General features: G+C 38.8%; 2 long non-coding RNA genes and 1 pseudogene across 2 annotated transcripts; all 3 read right to left on the bottom strand.

Moving 5' to 3' along the window:
- Positions 1-4,389: 4,389 nt before the first annotated feature.
- On the bottom strand, positions 4,390-7,879 carry LOC121050334. Its single transcript, XR_005802692.1, has 4 exons — positions 7,673-7,879; positions 7,318-7,364; positions 6,567-6,725; positions 4,390-5,227 (listed from the first exon to the last, which is right to left on the bottom strand). It is a non-coding gene; the product is annotated as an uncharacterized LOC121050334 (long non-coding RNA).
- Positions 7,880-10,619: 2,740 nt separating this feature from the next.
- LOC112175887 lies at positions 10,620-11,637 on the bottom strand. Its single transcript, XR_002926693.2, has 3 exons — positions 11,609-11,637; positions 11,355-11,455; positions 10,620-10,916 (listed from the first exon to the last, which is right to left on the bottom strand). It is a non-coding gene; the product is annotated as an uncharacterized LOC112175887 (long non-coding RNA).
- A 1,511-nt stretch (positions 11,638-13,148) lies between these two features.
- On the bottom strand, positions 13,149-14,414 carry LOC112178209 (annotated as a pseudogene).
- Positions 14,415-17,740: the final 3,326 nt, after the last annotated feature.

Here is a 17,740-nt window from a genome sequence, read left to right as displayed (position 1 = left end):
GGCACATGCTTCTTTGGCCATGGTGGTATATAGTCCTAATGCCTCCATCCTTTCAATCATGTCGCAAGCTAAAAGTAGCCTTAAGAGGTCTCAAACAAGTTCTAGATACGCAATGTCATGAAATTGTACACACATGAAAGAAAAAGTGAATGAACAATGCATACACTATGGATATTAGGCTCAAAAGCTCACAAATAAGGCATGCAAGTTAATCGAATAATCTATATGCTTCTCTAACTATGATGAACCAACCTAACCATAGGCTATGTGCACACATATAGTCAAGCATAAATCACATATGCACTCAATTACAAAACAAATTCATAGTCCTAGATCATGTTTAATCTATCCACAATCATAACAAGTTAAATCCATGGCTCGTCATTGGGGTTGGAAAAGGCATTAACCACTAAAATATAATTACATAAAGCTAATCTAATCTAATTTTTTTTTTTATGCACCCGAGCCCTCACCCCCACACTTAAAACCAACATTGTCCTCAATGTTGTAAAGTGAGCTCGAAAGCTAAAATCCGTGTCGGATTTAGGCATGAGAGTGAAGTCCGGGCGAAGGCACACAAATTAACTATGAAAATAAAAATCTAAATGCGGGGAAAAGTTACGGAAAACCTCCTTTATAGAACCTTCATTGCTCACGACCTTCGGAGAAGACTAATATGAGACACCAACCGCAAGGCGTAAGACCTTGACTTCCTTAACGTATGCTCCAAGCTAGCTCTAGGTGCTCATGAAAGATCGACTCCATTGAGAAATATATAGTGTCCAAAGAGCAATGCGTCACAAATAGGCCACCAAAGAATAAGAAGAAGGTCCTCCATTAAGCACATGGCCTTGAACACCTCCAACACACCTCACAACAGCCCTATAATGACCTCTATTGAAGAATTGAAGTGCAAGTAGTCCTGCCACCCCGAGTGAACACAAACTAGTGAGTGCAGAAAACTTCCAGCAATGACCTTTGTGTATTTAAATGCCCATATCTCATACTCAGAAAGTGATAATCAGGTGAGGCCACTTGAAATGGAAAGTAGACTCAGAGAAATTTCTATCCACATAAAGTTAGCCACCTAAATCCAATTGAAATGAAAATTAAAGCTGGTCAAACTTGCCAATCTGTCATGAAGTTCCTGTTGACCCTCAGTCACCAAAACAGAAATATCTGAAGCTCCAGAGGTGCAAAGAGGGTGAGACCAACTGGATATAAAACTAGACTCATATGTCTACCTGATCATAAAATTTCACTGAAATATAAATTTTGAGTCAAAAATCGTTGGCCTCCAAACTCACTAATCTGTTCTGCAGTTTCTGCTATGCCCTGTTTCTGTCCTCTGTTACTTGGAACAATAAATATGAAGCTAGGAAGGTTCAAATTAAAAACTGTTTCTCCTGTATATAGAAGACATATGAAGACACATCTCTGAAAAATTTTAGCTCCAAATTGATTGGAATGTAGAAGGTGTAGCTTCCCAAAATGACTCCGAGACTCAGAATGGCTCAAATTTTGGTACAAGATAGCAGACCCAAAGGATAATAGTTTCAGAAATTTTCAGCTCAAATTACCATGTATATTGAAAACTATAGTTTCCCAAAATCAACTGAACATCTGAACAAAAACTGCCCACTGCAGAATGCATACTTTCTTCACACTTCCAACTCCAAACATCTCCCATCCTCCCAAAAAGTTGGCAAAAAAGCCTTATTGATGCAAAATGAACAAGAAAATTTCAAAACCACCTAGGGTTGCCTCCCTAGAAGCGCTTGTTTTTAAAGACCCCAAGCCGGTCCATAGAACATGATCTTGTTAAGGTGGATACTTCTCAAGTACGACCACCCTATTGTTTGGGGCTAAGGGACTCCTTGACATATCATAGAGGCAAGACCAAGAGCTAACTATGAATATTCCAATTAGTGGCCAAAATTGTAGCTTCTTAATCTTCCCCTTCTTCTCAATATTTCTTTTACGAGCCAACCTTGCCTTCTCCTTCAAAAGTGGTGTAGAAATGATGCTCATAGGAAAAATAGGTGGTAGAAGCTCTTGAGAGTGATGGGAAAAGGTGGGTGCAAGTGCTCCATTTCCTTTCCAATCCATCACATCATTGTAGAAACATTGGCCACTTAATGGTAGATTGGGAGGTAAAAGTACCTTGATCCCACTCCTCTCATGAATAACGTAAGTGCTCAATATTCTACAATCCACCTTGGGAAGCTCATGATGGATCACCTTGGATGTAGGAGGAGAGAAAGTCCTTGGCTCTTCAATTTCTTGACTATGACAAAGTATTGAAGGACTCTCTTGCTCCTTGGGAACATCAACCTCAATGAATAAAGGATTATGGTATATGACTTGAAGCTCCGCATCCTCCTCGATGAACAAGGGATTATGGTGTATAACTTCAAGCTCCACATCCTCCTCACTAGACAAGACATCCTCTTCTTCGGAATCATCTTCAAATATCTCTCCTCCATTTGGAAGCTTAGATTTCCAATATTGCACCCATTCCTCCGAAGTGTAGTCTCTCACCTCACTTGCATTGAAACTTTCATAACCAAGCTCAATTTCTTGTACATCAACATCACTATCATCATTTTCAACTTGCATAAAGGATTCTTGCTCAAGATGCTCGATATACACTTCTTCTCTTGAAATAGGCTCCACTTGGTCAAAGAAAGGTTCATGCTCATAAATGGTGAAGGGTGGCTCTTGGGCAAGACTAGTCTCAAGTTGCCCATTGGTATGTATAAGTATTTCTTGAGAAGCTTGCAATCGAGCTTGGGACGCTTGCAATTGAGCTAGCAATTCTTCAAGAGAAGGCCTCCTAGACTCATACACTTGCTCATGAGGATATGCTACGGGAACTATGGTATCTTGTGAAATTCTAGCTTGAGAGGCTTGTAATAGATCTCGGGAGGCTTGCAATTGAGCTAGTAGTCCTTCAACGAATTCCTTTCTAGGCTCATAAGCTTCATCTTGTGGATATGCATCGGGTACAAATGTCTCTTGATACATGTACTCACACTCTTGCATAAAATTTGGGCATTCAAATCTCATAGAGCACTCAAAACGTGAATGCCACGGAGAATTACACAAAGCACAAGTTTCATTGCAAGAAGACATAGAACCCACCGAATGAGAATTCCACTCATGATGACCTCCACCATAGAAACATTCTTGTTCATATCCTCTCGGATCTTCCCATCCATATCTCCATTGATCCATAACTCAATATGATAAGAAATATGCACCTATATATGAGTTCCCAAAAGTAAGATTAGTAACCAAAGAGAAAATTAAAAATATAAAATTCGAGAATAGGCAAACAAAATAAACAACCAATTTTTTTTCTTTTCTTTTTTAATAAAGAAACAAAAATATGCTAATGTGACCTAAAGAACCGATTCACCAAGGGATTAAGGCTATTAAACCCTAATCCCCGGCAACGGCGCCATTGACTTGAATACACATTTACGCAAGCGTACGTATCGTTGTCAAGATAGGGAAATATTATACCCAAAGTTTATCGTACCACGGGGATTAGTGGCTAACCCACAATCCTTGGGTGGTCGGAACTAAAGTCACTAAGCAAATAAAGGAAATAAAACAAATAAAATAAAATAAAATAACACTAATCTAAGGCACCAAGCCCTAGCAATGCTCGGATTTGGTTCTCACCAAACCCTAATCACAACTAAGAGCCTAGTGATGATTATCTACAATGAGTCGAAATTCAATATTTTGAGAGATAATTTTATATTAACAAAATGTAATGAAATGTAAAGCAATAAAAATGCAAAGAAATTAATAAAAGCGTAAACAATATAAATGGGAATGTCGGGTGCTAGGGAGGATCCTTCACCAAATCTCATGTATCGGAAGCTAATCTAATATAGATGCATATTTCCTATTTTGGCGGTAGTTGTATCCAAGGCGGTTCAAGGCTCAAGGACCGAAATTTCCTTTCATGGTATTCCTACTCCGGTTCAAGGCCCGTAGGGACTCACTTGGCATGAATTAGAGCCGGTTCAAGGGTCACTAATTCACATCAAGAGGCGTAGAGATCGAGGAATTAGACTACTAAGCGACCCGCCCGCGCAATCACACAACGGGTGTAAATCACCATGCTTATAACCCCTCGAATACGAAATTGAAGGTTTCTAGCTTAGTAATTAGAGGGAGTCAAGCCCCTAACTCCATCCTAGACATGCTCAAAATACACACCCTAGAGTTGACTAGGCTCATAGACATGCATTTTAACCCAACAAAAATAGATATAAGCATCCATCATATGAAAATTGCATCATTACATTAAATTAAACATCTTTTATACAAAATTTGGGTTAGGGACACAACCCTAAAACCCAACAAGAAAATTACTCACAACCCATAATTATGAACATCAAAGATACAAAATTCAAAGGGAAAAGAGTAGAGAAGTGTAGGAGAAGACAAGGATAGTCACAAATAGCTAGGAAGCCAACATGACTACTCTTGAATTATAACTCCCACATAATACCCAAATCTTAAATCTTGTGGAGATTGAGCCCTTGATGAATTCTTTGAAGCTTTGGGTGAGTAAATCCTTCAAATCCCTAAAATAAAACTAAAGAAAATTAAAAAAAATGATGGAGGAGAGAGAGAGAGAGAGCAGCCCAAAAGGGCTGCCTCTGTTTTAGGGGTGGTGCGGCAACTGTAGGTGTCTCAGGTCAGCACTGTTCTGGAAGAGAGTGATTATCCATATATATGGGTGTGGCTGGTTGTGATTGTAAGGAGAGAGTGAGATAAAGTTTGCACGTGTAGGCCTGTAGGGTGCATGAGGAAGGGAAAAAAGGATATTTCGTGATGGCTGCCACGTGTCCCATGCAATTAGCTCAAAGCAATTAAGCAAAATCAATGATGCTTGCACGTCATGGCTGGGATTAATTAATCAAATCATGGTTAATTAATCAAATCATGGGTTAATTAATTAAGCCAATCATCAATTAATTAAGCCACTAATTAATCAATTAATAGTTTCTTTTCTTCATTCTTTTTCTTCCTTCTCCGGTCTTAAAGCATAGTGGAAGACATCATCTTGAAATACTCGAATTCGGCCTCCTCACTCATGTTGATCATGGTTGACAACTGTTGACTTTTCGTCTCCTTGTCGAAAACTCTAAATTGTTCTAAATTTGCACCATTTTCTTCTAAAATTCTCAACTCTGCTTATTTGCTACAAAATAAATAAAAATAGATTAGTTATATATTAATTGACATGGGGATTGACTTATTTCTAGTGTTTTAGACATGATTACACGTATATAAATACGTGTAATCACATGTCAGTTGCCTAATTGGCGGCAAGAAACAGCTCGTTTGGCATCTCATTTGAGGAGCTGTCGCTGGATGTCAGAAATAATGATATCAATATGGGACGGGAGTAAAGGATAAAATGCACGTGTAAATAGTTGAATTGAAATGACAGGTTCACATATCAGCATGAATGTAGTTTAAAGTTTTATAAGCTTTGTTGAGATTAAGAATTTGATATATGGTATTACCGAAAACAAACAGAATGACAACTATAAACAGACATGAATTGAATTGAAAGTAGTGGAATCTGGATGAATGTTTGAAGTTCTTGAAGTTTATCTAAGTTTGTTTGTACTGCATCATCTAGTGATATTACTCTTAATAGTTGTGAGGAAGAATGCATACAGGCATGTTGGCTCAGGGCTTAGTTCTTTTACAAATCATTTACATGAGACATAATGATCAGTGATCAATATGAAAACATAATCGATGCAGACCTAATTAAAGTCACAAAAAAAGGAGATAGAAGTTCAAATCAGATGATACGCAAGACAGAAAATCTTCAAGGAGCAAGCAAGGTAGAGACTTTGACATCGATATTCACTAACACAAATGATTCAAATCCAACATCTTCAACAGTGCACCAAAAAAAAAAAAAAAATCAAAATCAAAATCAAAACCAAAGAGAGCTACAAATGCAAAGTTACCAATAATGTATACCAAAGTCCGTGCAGGCATGAGTAATAAAACTGAGTTAAGAAACAGAAGCAAGCAAAGCAAATAGGAAAAAGTTGCTGCTGAGCACGAAAAGGAGGCATCTAAATCTAAGCAGAAAGTCAACACGCAAAGTAGAGATGGTTGTATATGAAGCAGGTAGCTTACTATGGATGTGTAAAATCTCACGCTTGCAACAACCCTACGCAATACCTCAGGTGATATGAAGGAGTTAGCAGACCAGAGTTCGTCCTCATATTCCTTCTTTACTAAGGTTACTTAAAGGTTAGCGCGTATACGAAGAATAGCTAGATAGCCAAGGCTTATTCTACAATCATATGCATATTCCTTTCTAAGCTGCACTGATACTTATATAATTGGTTGCTATATATCCTAATATACCGAAAACAGCTATCTAATATGCATTCTATATGAATTGAAATACATATTCTGTACAAAAAATGCTCTAGTTAGTTATTTTGCTTGGTCATATTGTCAATAACTGGAAGAGCCTAGTGCTCAAGAAAACTCATGACCATATGTACCTTTAGCAGCTAGCAATTGAAGAGCCTGGGCTTTGAATTGCGAAAACTGAGAGACCGGAATCCCAAATGAAAAGGGGCAGACAGTTGTTGTAGTTGCTGGAAGTGTAGTAGCCCCTCCAGCTGCGGAATTGCACCCATTTCGAGAACTTGGCATGCCAACTGAATCCAAATAGGAGTAACTGTTGGAAAAAAATCAAATACACTTGACAAAAACTTGTGGACACTTCAGTTAGAAAAAGGCTGCCTCAAATTACCAATCAAACAACTTGCAAAATAAATCCATAGCAAGAGCTGAACTAATTAGGATTATGCCTCAATTGAAGTTTTCCTAAATTACAGAGAACAGATTAAGTTTTCATAAAATTGCTCCTTTGCGTAGAATACACACATGCAGAGCTGAAAACAGATCTAGTAAGTCAATAACATCAAGCAGATAAAAAAAACAGACACCTTTATAGAAGATAAATCATTGCTTGCAAATATACAGTAAGGGAACACACAGAACATGGCATGATATTCATTCAACCAATCTATTTTAAGTTAGAAGTCAAATCAGCAGTGTATTATGTGGCCTAGATGTAATTCGACTAAGTCTTTCTTATAATGACATTCATATAACTCAGAACTTCAACCACTTCCAGTAAATTGTCATTGCACTGTTTATTTGCAGAAATTTCCAACCAAAGGACCAAATGGTCAGAGACTGATCATTTTGAAATACTTGCAGATATAATCCAATAAGTTGAATTACCTTAATCAAAAATGGTTTTCCTGCCTCAGTCTTTATGAAATACAACCCTACAAATTTGAAAGGGCCAAGGAATGAAATCAGAAGGCCATGACATCAAAACATGAAAAAGGTATAAGAATTTCAGCTCCAAAAGCACCAAAATTTTCATGACAACAAACAAATCCCAAAGTTGATCGATAAAAACGTGAAATGATGAAATCCGAGAAAAAAAAAAAAAACCAAAAAACTAAATCAAATCAAATATAAGAGGGCATTCAGTCACCATATTATTTTCAGCAGGATTTGCTTCTTGCATGTTTATGACAATATCAGAAAGTGTTTTAAGCTAACAAAGAATGGAGTACAAAAATTAAACCTTGCAAAACTCTCCAGGCTGATGACGAACCCAATAGTAAATCAAAATGGAGCACAAATCACCTCTACCTCTCCCCTCTTTCTCCCACCACAATTCCACCGCAGCGACAAGAAAATCGAACACAGTTAACCTCCGAGTTAAAATTGCTGAGAAAATCAAACACTATCTTGTTAAGAACTTTGAACACAAGAAGAATGTGAGCAAGAACACAACATAACTGGACTTGAATGACTTAATTCATTGACAATCAACTTCGGCTATTTAACAGCCATTACAAAACAGAAACGAGAAAAACTTGCAGCCCACGTAGATAGCTACCAACGTGGTAATCTAACTGAGAAGAATTCAAATACTAATAGCACTACTCTAGAGAATAGAAGAATTCAAATACTAATAGCACTACTCTAGAGAATAGGACTATCCTAGAGAATAGGCAACTTATTAACAGAAAAACAAAACCCCTAAGTTTAAGGACTTCCGAATCTTTCATACACTCCCTTAAACTAAGCTGCATAACTTAGTTTACTTTTGGTGACTCACACACTCCCAAGAGACCTCGAAGCTTTCTAAACTGCTCCAGTTTTAATGGCTTCGTCAGAACATCAGCAATTTGCTCCTGTGAACCACAATGAACTAGCTGCACCACTCCTTCCTTGGACAAATCTCTTAAGAAATGAAAACATACTCTAATATGCTTGCTTCTTCCATGCATCACTAGATTTTTGGACAATCTGATTGTTGAGCTATTATCACAGAAAATAGTTGTACATTTATCACCTTCACAGCCAAGCATTTTAAGTACCCTTTTCATCCATATTGCTTCACAAGCACACGCTGCAGCAGCCACAAACTCAGCCTCCGTTGTAGATAAAGTTACAATCGGTTGCTTCCTAGATGACCATGCCACCGCCCCCTAGCTCATCATGAATGCATACCCCGAAGTACTCTTCTTGTCCTCCAAACACCCCCCATAATCACTATCAGTGTATGCTGTCAAAACACCACTTGCCTCCTTCTCATACAAAATACAAAAGCCAACAGTCCCTTTCACATATCTTAACACCCTTTGTGCAGCCATAAGATGAAGTTCAGTAGGTTGAGACATGTATCTAGCAATCAAACTTACTGCAAACATCATGTCTGGATGAGTAGAAGTTAAGTACATTAGACTCCCAACAAGCTTCTTATAGAAGGTGCCATCAACTTCAATCCAACTCTCATCTTTGAAATCTTGAACCCTGGAACTATAGGATTCAGTACTGCATTGCTCTTTTCCATCCCAAACCTCCTAAGCACATCCATTGCATACTTCTTTTGGCTGATAAAGATCCCATTCTGCAATTGTTGCACTTCTAATCCGAGAAAGTATCTCATTTTCCCTAAGTCTGACATGTCAAACTCCTTCATCATTGAATCCTTGAACTCCCTCATCATTGCATCATCATTCCCAGTGTAAATTAAATCATCAACATACAAACTTACAATCAACAATTTACCTCGGATGTTTGTCTTTACAAAAAGTGTCTGCTCAATCACTAGGACATTTCTCAAATCCCTCCCTTAAGAAATAGGCCTCAATGCGACTAAACCAAGCTTGAGGGGCTTGTTTAAGTCCATATAAGACTTTTCTTAGCTTATAAACTTTGTTGAGCTCCTCCTTCTTCTCAAAACCTTTCGGCTGCTTGACATACACATCCTCCATCAATTCACCGTGCAAGAATGCTGATTTGACATCAAGTTGATACACCTTCCAACTCTTGTGAGCAGCGAGAGCAAGAATGATTCTCACTGTGTCCATCCGAGCCATTGGTGCAAAGACTTCAGAATAATTGATCCCATACTCTTGCACATAACCTTTGGCAACCAATTGAGCTTTAAACTTCTCTACCTCACCATGTTCATTCAGCTTTGTTTTGTAGACCCATTTGACTCCAATCCACTTCACTCCTTCAGGTAAATCAGTGAGAACCCATGTTTCATTCTTCTCTATGGATTTGATCTCGGTCTCAATTGCTTTCCTCCAATCTTCACTTCCCACGGCCTCTTCAAAACTCACAGGATCTGCATTTGTAAATAAAGCAAAGTTTAACAGATTCACATCAGCTTCACCTTCTGAAAGTCCTTCTCCACTCAGGTAGTCATCCATCCAAATCGGTAGCCTCCTATTTCGTGCTTCTTCTGAACTCGAGCTTGAGGGAGATACCACTGCATCTTCATCATCAACTACCACATCTTCACCAACTACTCCATCTTTATCTTCATTGTCACTCGTATTCTCAATCACCTCATCCTCACTTTCTCCCCATTCTAAGTCAACTAGTACTCACTACTACAAAAATTGCATCACACAACGGTGGAAATCTGTTGTGTGATGTGGACCATGTCTGTCGTCTATCTCAATGTTGTGTGATGAGCACACTCACACAACGGTGTTTCACCGTTGTGTGAATATCATAGACACAACACAATGTTTAAAACCGTTGCACCAATTCTGCGCATGCCAATGCCAGAAATTGGATGCGGCGCATTCAATTGTTGTGTCGATGTGGTCAGACAACAGAAGTAAGTAGGGACCGTTGTTGGTTAACTTCTCACACAACAGAAAAATAACACTCAGACAACGAAAGTAATATCATACTGTTGTTGGTTAACTTATCATACAACAGAAAAATATGAACATGTTGTGTGAGTACTAATGAGACAACAAAATTTTATAGGGACCGTTGTGTGATTTAACATTGGACAACTGATATCTATTTGTTCTGTTGTGTGAGTATTAATGAGACGACAAAATTTTACCGGTACCTTTGTGTGATTAAAATTGATTTGTTGTGTGATACGATGTATGTGTATTCATACTACATAATATAATTGATTGTTATTTGATTATATTTTGTTCTTTACCTGAAATATTTGCTCAAAAATAATGCACAATATAAGATTTAGGCATTGAAATACTCTAATTCAACCATCCAATGTACCAAAAGAGGTAGCATTCATGTATCCATCCATACCATAAAACCAAAAAGAAGACATTCTAGCTAGCTTGATGGCTGCTGCATCCTAGCTAATTACAATGAAAGATAGCAAAAGCTGATACAATATCATTATTCCAAAAAATACACATGCTGGCACTATTGCATTCAAGTGTCTTCTTCCCACTCGCTAGCACTAATGCAGCTGCACCATCACTGTCTCTCCCTGCAACCCATAGCTGCTACCGCTGTCTCTCCCTGCAACCTCCCTGCAGGCAACTAAAACATTTAGAAATCATAAACTTATATCAAACTAAATATCAGAATACTTATATCTAATACTCAAGGTAATTGTTAAGACTCTAAAAGTAATTAAAAATGAACAAAGATAATCTACAATCCCAGCTTGATGCTAAATTGATGCTTATAGAAAAAGAATGTCTAAAAATACTTACAAGCATCCTATTCTTCCAAATATATCATACTTCGACAGGCAATAAATAAAGAGAGAGCACTGACAACAAACAAAGAATCATTCCACTTAACCCCTCTGCACTCTTGCAACTTGGCATCGTATTTAACAAAATTGAAAATAAAAACACTCAATTCAGATCTAGTTTAATTAGTAAAACCCAACGAATGCATCAACTGATTGTCATCTCAAGAAAGAATAGTTTCATAGCCTGAAGTATACATAGAGAAGTTACCTCAACAGCAACTGGAACAAGCTCAGCTCGTTCTACCAGTAGCTTAAGCCAAATTCCCTTCCTTCCCTACCAGTAGCTTAAGCCAAATACCAACTAGGCAACTGGCATAGTAACATTTTATGACTCTAGTCAACCCACTATAACAACCGAACCTCAAAACTAATAACATGACTAATTACAGTGTTTTTAAATGTTAATCCCACTAGCTTTTAGTCAACCCAAACTAGTTTGAATGAAAAAGTAGAGCATCGGACCTGAAGAACAATAGGCAACTGCTCTGGTGGTTTCTTGTGTTCAGTTCAAGTTCAATTCAACACAAACAAAAAATACGAAAAATTAAAGAAATAGAATCCAATTTCAACCCCAACTTTCAAATTCAGAGATAAAGGAAACTCTAACCTTAATAAGCATATTAAATCAGTAACAACGAAGATACTTTTTCTCTTTACCTTTTATTAGAGTTTGCATCGCACCACCAGTTTGGAGAAGTGAAGAGTAAGTCTGCCCAATTTGAACCTATCAATCAGTTTTTAGGTACTTCTTCTACTTTCTCTTCCTCCTACATAATGAAATGATTTATATTAGAGACTGCAAACTCATCTCTTCATAAATACTAATATTAAAGCAAAAACACAGGAAACTAAACCAATATATTCAATAAGATGAGGAATGTATGCTGCATCCCACTGAACCAAAAAGGATTAGTTACCAAATAAAATTATCCGGCCATGTATGAAAGTCATTCAAGGCCGACCATACTTGATCAAAATGCTACTCCATAAATACCCCAATAAACACATATGTATCGAAAAACTATAGACACACATATATAGAATCTAATCTAGAGGGGGAGAATGAGGCTAGCAAGGTTAACCTAATTAATAAACCTATATCCCTCAATATATGCATAATGCTAGTTCTACATAAGTTTCATCTAAAAATATTTATATAAAAACTGAGTAAGCAAAAATATTTTAGAAAATTGTAATTAATTTGTTTGATGAAATGTGTCAATAAGCATAACCCAAACATATCCCAATTTTGTTCATAAATGACCCTGCAGCAAACAAAGAGAAGAAGCAACAGTTTAACTTAAAAGTCCAAAGATAACACAACCCATTCTTAGAAGAATCAGCTCTTGTCATTCCAAAACCATTCATGTATGAAAATATCTTCAAGACTGCTTTTCAGCTTTATTTCATTTAGTTCCACCATAGTTAGTACTGTATGCTCACTTCTGTGTCCTTATGCAAGCCAAAAACAAAACAGTTAGCCTAACAAGTACTGGACGGTATCGTTGTTTCCATACTGCTAATGTTTCTTGCTAGTCTAAATGGTATCATTGTCCTTGCAGTAAAGCCTACGTATTACAGCAGCTAGTCTAAATGTTTCTCGCAGTAAAGCCTAAGCATTACAGTAGCAGAACAATGAGCATATAGAAGTACCCTGATATGCAGAAGAATAAATCAATTATGTGAAATTTCATGAACAAAATATTAAAAGCATACTTGGTCACAGGTCTTAAACAAATTAGAAATTATACAAGCAAAAGTACTGGTATGACAGATAATATCTCAAACAAATCTTACCTTGTAAAAGTTCACAAGAGTCTTTGCATCATTTTCACATTCTCTCCTTTCCAACTACTGCAAAAGGAAAAACAAAATGTATCAATATAATTCCTATACAATGGCAATATATGCACAAAAACAAGCAACACTCTTTTCATGAACAGATAGGAACAAAGTGAATAAGGCCTAATAGTTGTTAAATAGGTATACTGCACATTTTCATCTATCTGCAAAACCTAGAAAAATTCAAAGAGAAAAAAAAAAAGAATACCCAGAAAACCTGAGATGACAAAGATCGATGATAAAGAAGCTAGCATACCTTCGTTGAACAGGCACACCACTTTGTGAAGCAACAGATGCAACCTTGTAAACAGTAGTTGCCTGAAACATATTGCCAACATAAAAAAAACCCTTCAGTACAAGAAGGCATAGCTATCACACGATCCACACTTCTTCATAAGTTAAGAATGGTATTATAGTGCAATATATTACACACCGCAGGGTTTCAAACCTTTGGTTAAGTTCTTTGCTGGCATTAATATCATAACAAGAGAGTAAAGCAAGCACCAATGAGCGAAAATGCCATCAATTCAACAAGTCCTCAGTCCAATGTTCATCCACTAATAATCTGAACAGTCTAATCAAACTCTACACATCTCAAAACCAATACTTGAACAAAAAGAATGCATCTTTATACCTGTCCCCTGCCGCCGACGCAAACCTCTTGAGTAGTACAAATGGAGCCAGACCCCATCCCAACCCTCAACCCATCAACACCAGCCAGAATCAAATTCTGCGCCTGACTCACAGTCAACACATTCCCACAAACCACATCCAAATCTGAGTACATTTTCTTGATGTACTTGATCAACTCAATCTGATAAATGGAGTTCCCCTGTGAGCTATCCAACACCACCACATCAATCCCAGCCTTCACCAACTCCTCTAATCTCTCCTTATCCGACTCCCTCATCCTTATCGCCGCCCCGACCTTCCACGACCCGTCGGGCCCAACCGACCCGACCCCCAACTTCGGGTACCCCTTGATCCGCTCCACGTCCTCCTTCTCCACAACATCGACAACCTCATCGTCCCTCACCGGTGCTGCCACGTCACGGCCTTTCTCCGCCATGAACTCCTCAATCTTCCCCAAATCGGAGCTCCAAGGCAAAACCATGTCCTTACAGCTGATCATGTAATCGTAAATCTTGACCTCCTTGTCTGCCAGCTTCACCCAATCGCGGCTCACCATGTAGCCCAAAAGCTTGGAGCTGGGGGCGCCGGACTAGGTGACGAGGACGTAGGGATTGACGCCGTAGTCGAAAACGTCGTCGTTGTGGATGCGGTCTCCGGGGGACATGAAGACGGGGGCGGAGAGGAGGGGGATGCTGTGGGCCTTGATGGATCTGACCTTGGCGGCGTTGGAGTGGAGGATGCCGATGCCTCGACTGCGGTGGTGCCGGTGGTGCTCACCCTCCGTGTACTGCATCGTGTTCATGGCTTCTCTCTTTTTTTCTCTCGTTGATGTCGTCCAACCAACGAGATCAATTTCAATCAAAGATGAAGAGCGAGACCTAATAAGTGAATTAGCTAGGGTTTCAAGTATAAGAGTAGATCGAAGGAGAGCTGCAGAGAATTGGGGGTGGAGTTGGTGAATATGAGGAACAGTTACGAAGATAATTTGGGTCGAGAGGCTATTCTGAGGGTTGACAGTGTGTATGTCGAGAGAAAGGGTCGAGAGGGTTTGAGAGATTTTGTTTTGCTTCTTTCTTTTGGACACGATGTGGCATGACAATTAAACTTAAAAAAAATTCTCAAAGTCACTCCCACAACAGAAAGCTCACCATCCGTTGTATGAGTGCACTACATAAAATCAAAATTTGGAAATATGGAGGGAAACATGCCGCCTACAACATTTTGGCTCAAAATGTTACCGCTTATGTTCCTTCTTCACACAACAGAATAGCTTAAATCTGTTGTCTAATTTCTACAGATTGCGACAGATTGCGACATTCAAGTAAGCTTCCGCAAAATTTGGCGCCTAGTTTTCAATCACACAACGGAAATCTTAAGCACCATTGTGTCTAGTAGCCCAAATTTCAGATTTCAAGAGGCAACCAAGACTCCAGAGTGGAGGGAAAACTGCCGCTAAATTTTCTAAGACTCAGACAACGGAAAATACTTAATTCCGTTGTGCAATGTAGTTATGATAAAAAAGTTATCATTTTGTTGACATTCACACAACAGAACATCACAAATACCGTTGTACAATAGACTTTACTTAAACACACAACAGATGATTTCTGTTCCGTTGTGTGATTGGTGTTGTGTGATTAACTTTTTGTAGTAGTGACTTGCTGTTCATAACTCTTGTCCCAATCCCACTTTCTCTTCTCTTCAAAAACAACGTCTCTGCTAGTCATTATCTTCTTTGTCATGGGATCATATATCCTATAACCTTTCGACTCATCACTTATCCCCAAAAAAACATCGATGGTACTCTTATTCTCCAATTTTGTTCTCTTCACATTAGGTACATGAACGTGACACACGCATCCAAAGACTTTCAGATGTTCAACTACCGGCTTCACATACCACTCCAGACCTCTTCTGGTGTTGTATCTTTCAAAGCCACAATGGGACACCGATTTAGCACATAGACAGTCCACTTTACTGCTTCAGGCCAGAAAGGCTTTGGAATCCCCTTCTTAGATAGCATGCATCTCACCGAATTCATCACCGTACGGTTCTTTCTTTCTACAGCTCCGTTCTGCTAAGGAGTGTATGTGGTTGTTAGTTGTCTTCTAATTCCATTTCTTTGCAAAAACTGTTGAACTCGGCTGATGTAAACTCTCCTTCTCGGTCTGTTCGTAGACATTTGATGGCAAGACTAGTTTCTTTCTCAACAAGTATCTTAAAAAAAAATTGAAAACAACAAATGTCTCTGACTTCTCATTTAGAAAATAAGACCAAGCTTTTCGACTATAATCATCAATCAAGCACAACACATACTTCTTTCCACTATTCGAAATTGGAGAAATTGGACCACATAAGTCAGCATGAATGAGTTCTAACCTTTGAGTTGCTCTCCAGGTGCTCCTTTTTGGAATAGGTTCACGATGTTGCTTACCTTTCAAGCAGTCAACACACATAACTTCTGAGGCTGGAAGCTGAGGTAACCCATGAACCATTTTCTTTCGTTGCAAGGCTTGTAATCCTGTGTTACTGATGTGACCAAGTCTGCAATGCCAGAGGTGAGTAAGGTCCTGTGTTGTAGTGTTGAAGCAGATTTCTTGGTTTGAGTCGGACAAAGTTGGATGAATCCTCGCTACCAAAACAAACATCTGATTGGTTGTCATCTCGGATTGAATGATAAGGCCTTTCTGTGGGTGATATTTTGCATTTCCCGGAGTGAATGAGAATTGCAAGACCTCTCTCCTGTAGTTGTCCTATGCTCAAGAGATTGTTCTTCAATTCCGGTACATAAAATACATCACCAATAACACAATTAACTCCATTTACCTCCAACTTGACATTCCCTTTCCCTGAAACCTTCATTCTTGTGTTGTTGCCTAATTTCACAGTATGTTGAAAGGATTCATTTAGCTTAGCGAATAGTACCTTGTTACCACACATGTGGTTGCTGCACCCCGAGTCCAAGAACCAAATTTCTTCTCTGCTTGCTCCAATATCTTCAACATAGGCCATCAACAACATCTCTTCTTGCTCGTCTAGTTTGGCATAGTTTGCTTGTTTACCCCAGGTGGTACATTCATACTGAAAGTGACCGAGTTTGTGACAACGGTAACACTCCACAGTAGCCTTGCTAAATCCTTGCTGCCCTCTTCCTCTACCTCTGAAACTGCCTCTCCCTCGACCTCCTTTGTTTCTCCCATCAATAGTCACCTTTAGAGCATGCTCCTCTCCACTACTTCCACTACTATTTCTGTTGAACTTTTGCTCATGCACAACCAATGAACTTTGTAATTCATTGATTTTGAGTGAGTCGATATCCTTGGACTCTTCAATTGAAACGACCACGTAATTGTATTTCTCAGTGAGAGTCCTGAGAATCTTTTCCACAATAGTGACGTCCTTCATATCCTCTCCATTGCTTCTCATCTTGTTTGACAGATTCATAACTCGAGCAAAATACTCAGTGATGGTCTCACCAAATTCATCTCCATGATCTCCCAATCTCTTCTCAATGACTAAAGGGCTGCGCGCTTCACTCTAGCGTTGCCTGCATACTTCTTTTTCATTGAGTCCCATATATCCTTCGATGTGCGTTTCTCCAGAATCTGCTCCAGAATTGTCCTGTCAATGGCTTGAAACAGGTAATTCTTTATTTTCTGGTCTTTCTGCTCCACCTCTTCTAGTTGTTTGTGTTGTGCCTCTGTTAGCCCTGCTCCTGCTTGTGGCTCAGCATAACCGATCTGACCCATCTTCCAAAATCCCTTAGACCTCAGCAGATTTTCCATGAGCATTGCTCAATGGTCATAATGCCCATTGAAGTGTGGTATGGCAGGCTGCGTGAAATCTTTCTCTTCACTCATCTCTCTCCTTTTTCAAGTCACTCAAGAAGCCTACAACTCTCCTTTCTCAGGCCCAGTGGAAGGGGGCTCTGATACCAGAATGTTAAAAACTTTGAACACAAGAAGAATGTGTAACGTCCCGAATCTCAATTACCCGTTTACTAGTCATTTGGACGGTAAACGACCTTTATTTTCACTTTTACTATCGTTTCAGTACGTTTAGTGGCCCTAAAAGTCGACTTTTTGTTCGGGTCAAAATTTGAGAAAATTTCCTTCTTGA

Source organism: Rosa chinensis, chromosome 7 (genome assembly GCF_002994745.2).
Source record: "Rosa chinensis cultivar Old Blush chromosome 7, RchiOBHm-V2, whole genome shotgun sequence".
Classification (NCBI taxonomy): domain Eukaryota; kingdom Viridiplantae; phylum Streptophyta; class Magnoliopsida; order Rosales; family Rosaceae; genus Rosa; species Rosa chinensis.
This window is presented reverse-complemented; position numbering and strand designations above follow the sequence as displayed.